Source organism: Myotis davidii, unplaced genomic scaffold (assembly GCF_000327345.1).
Source record: "Myotis davidii unplaced genomic scaffold, ASM32734v1 scaffold478, whole genome shotgun sequence".
NCBI lineage: Eukaryota > Metazoa > Chordata > Mammalia > Chiroptera > Vespertilionidae > Myotis > Myotis davidii.
The window spans coordinates 5,109,179-5,120,389 of NW_006289570.1; the positions used below are offsets into that span (position 1 = coordinate 5,109,179).

The 11,211-nt window shown below is 54.7% G+C and overlaps 1 protein-coding gene across 1 annotated transcript in view; it reads right to left on the reverse strand.

Moving 5' to 3' along the window:
* PISD (phosphatidylserine decarboxylase) overlaps window positions 1-9,134 on the reverse strand; it is a 17,709-nt gene extending 8,575 nt beyond the window's left edge. The window contains exon 1 of the mRNA XM_006762093.2: window positions 9,055-9,134. The gene's annotated coding sequence lies outside the window, so the exon portion shown is untranslated. The remainder of the gene's footprint in view (window positions 1-9,054) is intronic.
* Between the last annotated feature and the right edge of the window lie 2,077 nt (window positions 9,135-11,211).

An 11,211-nucleotide genomic window follows, 5' to 3' on the forward strand; every position in this document is an offset into this window, starting at 1 on the left:
CCAGCCCTTCCTCCTGCTCCAGGGCTAGAAACAGGCAGCTTCACAAGGAAGGAGCGGAGCCATGCTCTCCCCGTGACGTGGGTGGGCCGTCTTGGAGAAGCGGAAGCAGAGATGGCCCAGGGGCAGCCGGGGAGGGGGGACAGGGCTCTCCCAGAGGAAACGCCCTCCTCTCGGGCAGTCCCCCCCGCCAGCAGGGATGAGGCTCAGAAAGGACAGCACGTGACCCTGTGAGGGGCGGGGAGGGGGCAACAAGTACTGACAAGGCCAGGTCCCGCTGGGGAATAGTGCAGCCCCACCCCCCATGCCCACCTCAGGCCCTTTGGGGGGCACAGAGGAGACCAGCCGAGCTCTCGGCGCTGGAGGCACTTCCCTTTTCTCGGCCCTAAAGCTGCGAGAAGCCAGAGGATGCAGAGGAAGTGAGCTCAGCCAACCGGCCGGCCCACGACGGCCATGCGGGGCCAGGAAGCCCACTACTTGGGGGAGACGGTGGGGTGGGCTCCTTGGGCCCCCAGGCCTCAGGCTCTGAGCCGGAAAGGGGTGCCCTGAACTGCGGGGGCTGGTGGCCTCCCAGCCGGGTGTGGAGAGGAGCCCAGCTCACTCACCGGCAGGTGGTCCTGTCCCGCTGGCTTCCGGGCTGCACCCGATGAGGGAGAGGGAGCCGGAGACGCCGCTCCTCCGCCAAAGCCTTGGGTTGGAGGGCGGGGCTCAGCCTCCAGCCACTCAGACAGTGGGACGGGACAGAAGGGCGGACACCAGACACCGGGAGCTGTGCTCCGCCTCCCGGCCCAGCCCCGCCTGCCCAGGGGCCCTTCAAGGGGAAGCGGAGACCAGCACCCTGGATCACAGTCAGGGCACTTCCCCAGTGACATGGCGGGTTGGGAGCCACAGTCCCCAGCAGGGGCTGGTCGTCTGGGCAGCTGCCTCCCTGACCCCCCTCCCTACACCCACCCGTGGGCAGGCTGGGCCTTCAGGTGCCTGTGACTTCTCTGGGCCAAGGAGCCTTGTCCAGCCCCCCAAGTGAGAAAGTGAAACATCCTGAGACCCGGGCTGCCCCACGCGGCTTCCTCTCCCCCGTTCACTGTGGGTGGCCACGCCCGCGGCACAGAAATCTGTGGACCAGCAAACAAGCCCAGGGGGCAGGTGTGCCCCTGGGCCGAGCACTCAGGACGTGTCTTATTTTATTTCCTCTTACAGTTAACAGCCAACCTTATTTCACATTAGTTTCAGGTGTACACACAGTGTTAGACCTGCCTTCTACCCACTAGACGGCAGACCCCGAGCCTGTGGGGCCAGCGCCACATCCGCATGCCCACACATGGATGGAATGACGCACTTAGCATATCCGACCAGGGGAAGGGCTGACAGGAAGCCTGCCCATTCGGCCACAGCAGGGCAGGATTCAGGGGCCCGGCTGCCAGGGGTGCCGGCCACGCGGGCAGCACGGCAACCCGCTGGTCACACTGCTCAGAGGCGCCTTCTTCTGGCTCAGGCTCCTGAACCAAACCAAGCCCCACTTCTTCCACGGAGAATGTGGTTTCTAGGGCGCCTCTGGGCTGTGAAGAGATAGTAGCTGACCAGGGCGTGCAGACCGCCCACACCAGGCCTCCCTGGGACCAGCACCTTCTCCACGACAACCTGGAGACCTGGCTGCCGGAGACCTGGCTGCCGGAGACCTGGCTGCCCAGAGGAGCGCAGGGAGGCAATGGCATGAACCAGTCGCTCAGGCCGTCCCTGACTTCCCACAGCCGCAGGAGCAGCGGGCGGGGACCCACGTTCTCTGAGCCCTGTGGAGGCGTCAGACCCTTCTCACCTCAACACGCCAAGCAAATGCCACCTGACAAGATCAAAAGGAGCTAAAGCACAGAGGAGGCCGCCAGAGTCCTGGCCGCACGCGTCACAGCAGAAAGGTCCCGGGAGCCTCCAGCACGGCCCACCCAGACCAGCACCTAGACCAGCACGAGTCTGTGGGTCGAAAGGCCAGCTTCTCATTTGCTGAGTGGAGGCACCAACACGCTCCCTGGTAAAATGACCAATCAGGTGGCTCCACACCATCTTCCAGAGTTCATTGTGACACTCAAAGCCCCTCAGGGGATGGTGTTCAGAAAAGTCACAAACATGCCCCAGGTTTGCCTTGGGATCAGCCTCCGGCCTTCGGGCCTGACCGCCTGGGGCCCTGTTTCAGTAGGGAAACGCCTTCTGGATCCCAGACAATAGCTGACAGATCATTTCTGGGAAAACAAGAGCCTGTGGTAAGCTTACTTCCCCTCAGAATGAGCCCCTTCCGGCCAACTGGGTCCTCCATTTCAACTCCGGCGGGTGGGAGTACCACCTCTCACCACTGGGAGGCTCTGCAAGCCTCAGGCCTCTTGGCCACCAAGACCCGTGGACAGACCTCCCCTCCAGGTCAACCCCTGCAGCTCCCCACTGAGCGCCAGGGCCCCAGGAGGCAGTGGGACAGGGTGGCACGGGCTCTCTGCTGATTCCCATTCCCTGGGGCCAGTGGGGCGGGAGGGGGGAGGAAGATGGGAGCTTGTAAATGTCTCTCAGCCGCCCTGCCAGCCTGCAGGCCTCTCCGGCTCAGGCGGAGGGGAGCCCCTCGGTGGCTCTGAGGAAGGGTGGCACGCAGCGTGAGAAGAGAACAAGGTGCATGTGCAGGAATAAACTCAAAATGGATTGAAAACTTAAGGTCAGACCTGAAACTGAGCCCAGTGAGCCAGGACAAGTGGGCTAGGAAACGGAGGCAGACAGCGGGACAAGCTGCCCGAGCGTGGACAGCAGACACAGGTCCCAGGACCCAGCCACTCAGGCAGGACGCGGCCAGCACTCCGCGTGCCAGGCTGCAGGCTGGGGCTGGTGTTCCGGGAGCTCTTCACGCCTGATGCGAGGGCCGGCTGCCACCACAGCTCCCTCTGCAGCACAGGCCTCCCACCCCTGCTTGTCACCTCCCTGGTGGCACCTCCGTGGCTTGCAGGAGGGCCGTGTGGACGGCTTCTTCCCCGACGGGCCCATTTCCATCACCCAGCTTTCCCACCACATGGCCCTGTCCTCAGGTCAAGAAAGGACCAACAGGAAACGCCAGGCACCGAGGGGAATCTGTCACCAGAAGTCACCCTGCATGGAACTCACATCGGCTATGTTCCCAGAAACCCGGGAGTCACCACGCCTGGCATCACCCCGTAGCTCAGGGTCCGGCCACACCTTCACCCCGCTTGTTAGGAGGTACTTAAGAAGGCTCTGTTCCCGCTTTCTGACTTATGGAGACAAGAGGACAGCGTATCTGAAATCTCAACTGCCACACAGATGCAGAATCCGCCCTTAACCCAGAGTCCTTCGCTCGCTCTGGGCAGATACTGTCAGAACTGAGTTGAACTGTAGGACACCCAGCTAGTGTGAGCCTGTTTGCTGGTGTGGGAAATACACCCCCAAACACACATGCAAATGTTGGAGTTGGTCCCAGAACACTAAAAAAATAATAATTTACAAAAACCCTCCAAGTGCCCCTGCTGCCATGCGTCCTGCTAGTTGGCAATGAAAGGAGGTGTCGGTACTAATACCGAGCTGGGTTCTCTGAGGTCCAGAGCTCTGCCCACTACAAAGCCACGCACATGCCGGTGCTTAACTCCCAGGAGCTCTACCGCACACTCAGAGCTGGGAGCCAATCCCAGCTCACCCGGGGTCAGGAGATACTTGCACGTCAACAGGCCCGTGGGAAGTCCTCACAGAATACAGGGCATTGAGTAGGCATCCCCGAGAGCCACCCCGTAGTGCAAGAGCAGGGCTAACCTCGTCCTGAGTAAAGGCCATGCAGTTTACAACCATCCAGTAAATCGAAAAACCCCATCGTCTGTAACCAAGGACACCGAAGAGTAAACAGTCTGCCCGGCTGCCGTGGCTCAGTGGTTGAGCATCGACCCATGAACCAGTCACCGGCTGACCCCAGAGCTAACCAACCCCGCCCTCATTACAAACAATCCCTGTCAGGTCCGGCCTCACGTATGGCGGTCACCCCAAGCGCGCAAATGGTGGGTGCTGAGAACACAGCTGCTGACACCGGTCTGTCATGGTTTTGGAACCAGCAAGTTTCTCCCAAATGTACATCCTCTTGAGGTGAGTGGGGATTTCCTGAGGGCTGCGAGCTCCTCACAGGGTGAGTCAGCCTGACACGTGCTGGGCCGGAGCGAAGCAGCTTGGCTTTACCACGTGAGGACGGTTATGAGTCAGCTCAGCAGCACTAACTGCTCTCCAGGGAGAGTGTTTACTGGGGGCCGTGAGGGTCACGGAGAATGCAGAGCCGGCAGACTCCGGAGTGCGCTCAATTCGATGCCTGCCCTTCGCTGCGGATCTGTGCTGGAACGCCGGAGGACAGAAAGCCTTCGGTCTCCTGGTCTGAGTGGGTTCTTATAAAGGCCACGGTGCCACGGTAGGCACACGAGGACAGACGGACACATCTCAGGGTCCGGCCACATCGCAACCTGCATGGCCCGCCGACGAAGGGAGTCCCACAGGACTGTGGGACTCAAGCGAAACCATTCCCCTGCTTCTCTTGGAGGAAGAGGGTCAACACCAAGAGCCAAAACAGGATTTGGGGAGGAAGCCTACATAACACGTAGCAGGTAACGCCAACAATTCTAGATGAACCGTTAGAGCTGGAGTCATGTTCCAATCCAAACACTGTTATTCTCGTTTTCAAGTCCTCCAAGGACACGCTTGGCGAGAGCAGGGGGGGAGAAACTTTCATCGGCTGCCTTCGTCCTGCCCTGACTGGGGACTGAACCTGCCCTTTGGGTGCACAGGACGACGCTCAACCGAGCCCCTCCAGCCGGGTGACCCACTGTTTTACAGGTGGCGACACAAAGGCCCAGACGGAAAGTGACACAGCCTAGTTCCCTGAGGAGCACCTGGGACTCGTAGACGCCCTGGACCAGCTGCACTGGATACCAACATGGACGGAGCGGCTCGTGAGGACACCCAGGCATCATTCCAAACACCGTAACGTCTTCACGTTCACCCCCTTCCACCCAGGCTGCCAAGACCGATAGGTATTTTGTATTTTCATTTGTTAAATACAGCTGCAAAGGGGGCAGTTTTTATTTTTTTTAAATATTCACAGAGAGGAAGGGAGAGGGATAGAGAGTTAGAAACATCGATGAGAGAGAAACATCGATCAGCTGCCTCTTGCATACCCCCACTGGGGTGTGCCCGCAACCAAGGTACATGCCCTTGGCCGGAATCGAACCCGGGACCCTTCAGCCCGCAGGGCGATGCTCTATCCACTGAGCCAAACCGGTCAGGGCAGGGGGCAGTTTTTAAACATACACACTTATATTCGATTTCAACATTTACTGAATATCTGCTGAGTCAGGGATGGTCCTGGGCCACGGGAAGCACAGAGGAATAAGGCAGCTCTTTATGCATCACCCCCGGGGTCAACAGTATCGCAGCCTGGCCCTACCACGTGGCCCTCTAGTGGGGGGAGTATCTGAGCAACAAGGACAAAGGATTTGATTATTTCAGTCTGGTTTCTGGTGAGAACTTAACCACATCCCCAAAATCCAACCATTTTAGCTCATCCTCAGCCTGAGAAGGCATGAGCAGCCAGGATGCCAGCCCCAATATCAGGCAAGAACTCTGAGGGTTTCAGCAGCAGGCCATTTCTACTCCGAGCCCGTGGGGCGCCCTGGGGAGGTCTGGGACGGAAGAGAGAACTTCTGTATCTGGCCAGAGCCCACTGGAGACATGAGCTCCAAGAAGGCGCATTTCACTTTTTCAAACATTTCGACTTTGGAGCATTTAAAAGTGACGGGCGGTTGTGCTAGATGAGAAATCACGGCGGTTCCGTCTTATTCCTACCTCCCAGTGACCTGCGAGTTTGGGTGGAATCTCCAATCCCAGCTTCTCCAGCTCTCGCTCCCTATACTTCTCATATTGCCGGTAACCTGCGTACCCGCCGCCGCCAGTCAAAACCAGAAACGGCAGGGGGCGCAACCGGAACAAGGTTCGAGCAGGGGCAGTGTGAACTTTTCTGGCATCTGTAAGAACAAAAAACCAACAACAGCGAAATGGTGAGCCTGGGAAAAGGGACAGGAATGCGTCATGCAAGCCCAGCGCCAACAGGAGGGCCAGGAGAAGGCAATGCGTCTCAGAAGCCTGTGCAGGTGAGTGGCCTCTCAAGGGATCTGACAGGCAGGTGCCACCTGAGTCACTACTTGGGACCCTCTGTCTCCAAATTCTATCAACGAGCAAGCGACAAGCATCTTTCCTGTGAAACTACAAGGCGCCCCAATTGCCACCACAGTCACAGAATTTAAGAAAACACTGAATAACAAAGAGGTCAAGACACTGATCCAGGTGGCCAGCCCGTCCCCACCAGGTCCAGGGCTGAGAGCCAGGCAGCCTTTCTCACCCAGGCCTCTCTGACCTCACTTTAGCAAGGCGTCCAGTTCCTATTGGACACTTCCTACTGGACACTACTGTTCTCAAATGCAAAATCTCGTAAGCTCTGACAGTTCAACAATAATGAAGAAAAAAACAATTAAAAATGTACAAAGGGTTTGAAGAGACATATCTTCAAACAAGACACACGAATGGCCAATAAGCACATGAGAAGATGCTCAACATGTGCCCCTCCCCCAATTCATATCTTGAAACCCTGACCCCCAGTCACTCAGAACAGGACCTTACTTGGATAGAGGGTCTCCACAGGTCAAGTCAAAATCAAATCATCACGATGAGGCCTAATCCAATGACTGGTGTCCTTATAAACGGGAAATTTGGACAAAGACACGCACACAGGGAGAATGCCACGTGAGGGTGAGGGTTAGGGATGATGCTTCTAAAGCTAAGGAAGCCAAAGACTGCCAGCAAATCACCAGACACCAGACAAGTTGCATGGAACAGCCGTCAGAAGGAAGCAACCCCGTGACCCCCTCATCTCGGACCTCTAGTCTCCAGAACCTCAAAAAAATTAATTCTACTGTTTAAGCCACTTGGTGTGTGACACTTTATTAGAGCGGCCTAACCAATCAAGACAACATCACTCGTCATTAGGGAAATCAACTCAAGCCACAGGAGCTACCGCCTCCCAGCCACTAGGATGGTTATAATAAAAGACTAAGTGCTGGCCAGGCCGGGGGGAAACTGAACACTCACACGACTGCTGGGATTGCAAAACGAGGCAGCCACTTTGAAAACCATTTGTGCCTCAAAAAAGTGAAACACACATCTACACAAAAACTTATACAAGAATGTTCAACAGAAGCATGATCCGTAACAGGCCAAAAAAACCACTCCAAATGACCCCCAATGGAGACTGGGTAAACAAAACGTGGTTATCCATTCAGTGGGACATTATGTGATAATGAAAAGGAATGAAGTATTGACAAACGCTACAACATGAACCTGAAAACATGACATGAGAGAACCAGCCACAAAAAGCTGTACATTGTGTGATTCCATTCATATGAAACTAGAGGCCCGATCCACGAAATTCCTGCAAGGGGCTTGGCCCTTGCAGCCGCAGCGGCAGCAGCCACGGCTTCATCCAGAAGGACGTCCGGAAGGTCATTCAGCTGTCCGGTTTAATTAGCATATTCTATTATTATAGATACCCAGTATAGGAAATGTACCATAACTGATTAGTGATTATGGGGGTGGGGGGGGGAATGGGGAGGGACAGTTTAATGGGTCGAGTGTTTTTTCATGGGAGGGCAAGGAGGAAATGAAAATGCCCTGAAAGTAGACAGTGGTGACAGTTGCACAACCCTGAAAATATACTAAAGAACACGGAAATGCATACTTAAAAGGGTGAATTTATGGTATGTGAATTATTGACTAATACAACTGTTATTAAAACAAAATCTCTAGAGCTGACTTCCCAGTCGCCTGTGCAGAACCAGAGCACACCCTTCGTAGGCCCGACTCCAAGGCAGGAGCGCCCTGCTCCTGGCATCACTTCCCTCCACTCTGTTCCTTTTTTCAATGAGCAAGCGAGGGCGTCATTAATCTCTTCCACCCTCTAATGATCCCTCGTGGACCCTGACTACTTCATAACTAAATACTCTACCTCTGACGACCAGGAAAGATGTGTCAAAAAGCAAGAACACTTTTTCTTTTTCTGGAATATTTGGTGATGAGAAAACTTGTATCCCCCCTGCACTAGGCCACATCCTGGACTGACTGGTCCCACTCAGCCTAATGCCGGCGCGTATTTCTCCGATGATGGGCCTCTCTCTCTTGCCTCTCAAAGGCTTGATTTACTCTTCCAAAAGGAAGCAGTGAATACGAGCGCTCGCCCCTCCTGACCACTGCTCCACTGGGTTTGCCACTTCCTAAAAGCACAGCTTAATGCAGGAGGTTCCCCATCTCCCTCTTCCACGTGGTTCCTGTGTGTTCCAGCACACAGGCCAATTCAATAACACCCAGGTGCGCTACTGTTAACTACAATAAGCCTTTGCTTCTGTTCTCGCTAACCACCTCATTCTACTCCAAGGTGCTCTTATTGGGCAGTTAAAAATAGCTCTTGGTATGATGAATAAAAAGGGTATTTAGATAATAAGGACAATACACATTTTCAAAAGGGTTCACATAGCTGCTTCAAGATCAAAAAAGTTCCTAACCCACAGTGTGGGGGTGGGGAACTAATGTACCACGGCGTGCCCTGCTGTGTGAGGGAAACTGGTTTACCCTCTGTGAGGAGCAACTGGCGTAAATACCCAACTGTAAAATACATAAACCTGAATCAGCAGTCCGCCCTTTACAGATATATCCTGAAGATGCAGAGATGTTACTATAGCGCCACCTACAGTAGGAAAAGACTGGGAACAAATGCCCAATGCTAAATGGGACAGTCACACAACAGACTGTAGGCAGCCGGAAAACAGGGAGAGAACAACAGCTACTGCTTCCGTGAGAACCCATGCCAGGCGTGTGGGCACCTCACAGGCACATGTCCTTGGATCCTAACCACAACCCTGAGGAACAGATACTATGTGCATCCCAATTAGCTGATGAGCAGCCCGAAGCCCAGAGAGGCCACCACCTCTGATGGCTACTTACTTTTAGAGAAGGCTCTGAGAGGCAGCTTCCGCGAGGGCTGTGGGAAGTGGCTCAGGGCAGTGTTTTCACGGTGATGGAGGCTGCAATCAAGCAAAAATGAACCATTAGACATTGTTTTTATAATTAAAACAACTAGATCAATTGGCAAATTTTGAATACAGTCTATGGATTCAACAATGTTACGGCATCAATGTTAACATCACCTCTGGTGACAACATTGTAACTATAGCTGTTCTCTCTCTCCTGCTCTTAAAGCTGTGAAAGTTCTGAAAGTGAACTGGCAGGCCTCTTCACAGCCTCAGTTCATATTCTACCTTATATAATTTCCTAGGTGTTTTCTCTCTCTTACTGAACTGTAAGGCCTCCTCCTCCATAGTCCCTGGCACCGTATAGACTGGTAAATGCAAGTCTCACACAACCAACCACTCCCTGAGCACCATGTCCATACTTGCCCGAACCTGAGAATGACCGGCAGCACTTGGAGCCCCAGCCTCCACCTACTGAGCCTGCATGTGGCAGCAGGATGGGATCTCTATTTCTGATACATACCTCCCCCCATTCTTCTATCAAACACGGCCCCAAACTGTCACCGAGATGTTCTCTCCGTGTTCTATCACCTGTCCCACATCACCCAGTTACTGAAAAACTTCCCTGCAATATGGGCTTTCACCTGTGTGTCTCTCAGAGGCTGCTTTACTGAAAACTCAAGAAAATGTTACCTTTTAGTTTTTTGTATCAATATAGTTTCCTTCTGTCTTGATATGTAATGCCTTTGAATATTGAGACATCTTATTGTACCCAAGTCCTTATCCTTCCCAATCACTGCACCTAAATCTAGTCTTTCGTATTTACATTGGTACTAAAAGTGTAACTCCACCCCACCCTTTAAAAAAATATGTATTTTTATTGATTTTAGAGAGGAAGGGGAAGGGAGGGATGGAGGGAAGGAGAGAGAAAGAAAGAGAGAGAGAAACATCAATGATGAGAGAGAATCACTGACCGGCTGCCTCCTGCAGGCCCCACATTGGGGATTGAGGCTGCAACACGGGCATGTGCCCTGATTGGGAATCGAACCGTGACCTCCTGGCTCAAAGGTTGACGCTCAACCACCAAGTGACGCTGGCCCGGCGACTTCCCCGTTTTTTAATGACAATGAGTAAATCCTCCTCGTCCTCATTTAAAAAATATTTTAGGAATGTCACTTTTTAGTCTTCCCAACTCATGACACAGTTTAAGAGAATTCATGGCTGACGCAAGCAGCACACCTGGTAATAACACTGAAACCACAGAGCCCCAGCTGCCCAGGTCCCACCAGTTACCACCCCGCTGCAGAGGCCCCTCCTGAGCGACCTGCTACCTCTGCACAGTCGAGAGGGAGAGGGGAGCTTTCGCGTCCAGGCCGAGGACAGCTCTGCTCCCCTCTCAGAGCAAAGTCCGTGTCTCTAACTTCCCGCAGGTACCGCGAGGGGTGGCTTTGGGCAACGCCTCTGAGTGGAACCCGGCCGGAAACACACGTGTTTCCCAGCGTCCAAACTCCCTTCTTAGAACGACACCAAGCGGCTGACCCTGAGTCACAGCTGCCAACACTCATGCATCTTCCGAGAGTCCCACTGTTCCCGAGCTATGGGGGATGATAATAATAATAATAATGATAAATGCTCACACAGCGGGCAGCCTGGGGTCCTTGGAGGGGGGGGAGAGGGGGAGAGGGGGAGAGAGAGAGAGAGAGAGAGTGTCCTGGCTCTGCTACTAACTGGCTGGGTGAACGCGAGCGAGGCCTCTCTCCGGGGCCTCCCTTTCGCCAACTCCAGGAAGAGCTGGACGTGGACGGCGCCTCGGGGCGTCCTCCAGCTCCCAGCACCTCCGAGGTGGGAGTCGCCACGGTACACGGGACCCCAGGTCCATCCTACTTGGAGGTTACGGGCCTCAAACCCCCCGCTTCCAAGAACCAGACTCCGAAGTGAAAGCCGCCCGAGGACTCCCAGTCCAGTGCTCCCCCCACGCCACACCGCCCGTCCCCTCCAGGAACACGAACCCCTGAGAGGCGCCAGTCCCGCCTCGACTCCAGGGCGGCACGGCTTCCTCCCTCTGGCCTTTCCCCTTCCTTTCCCGTGTCCCTGCGCACGAGTAGCTGGCGAGGGTAAAGCCCGGGCGCTT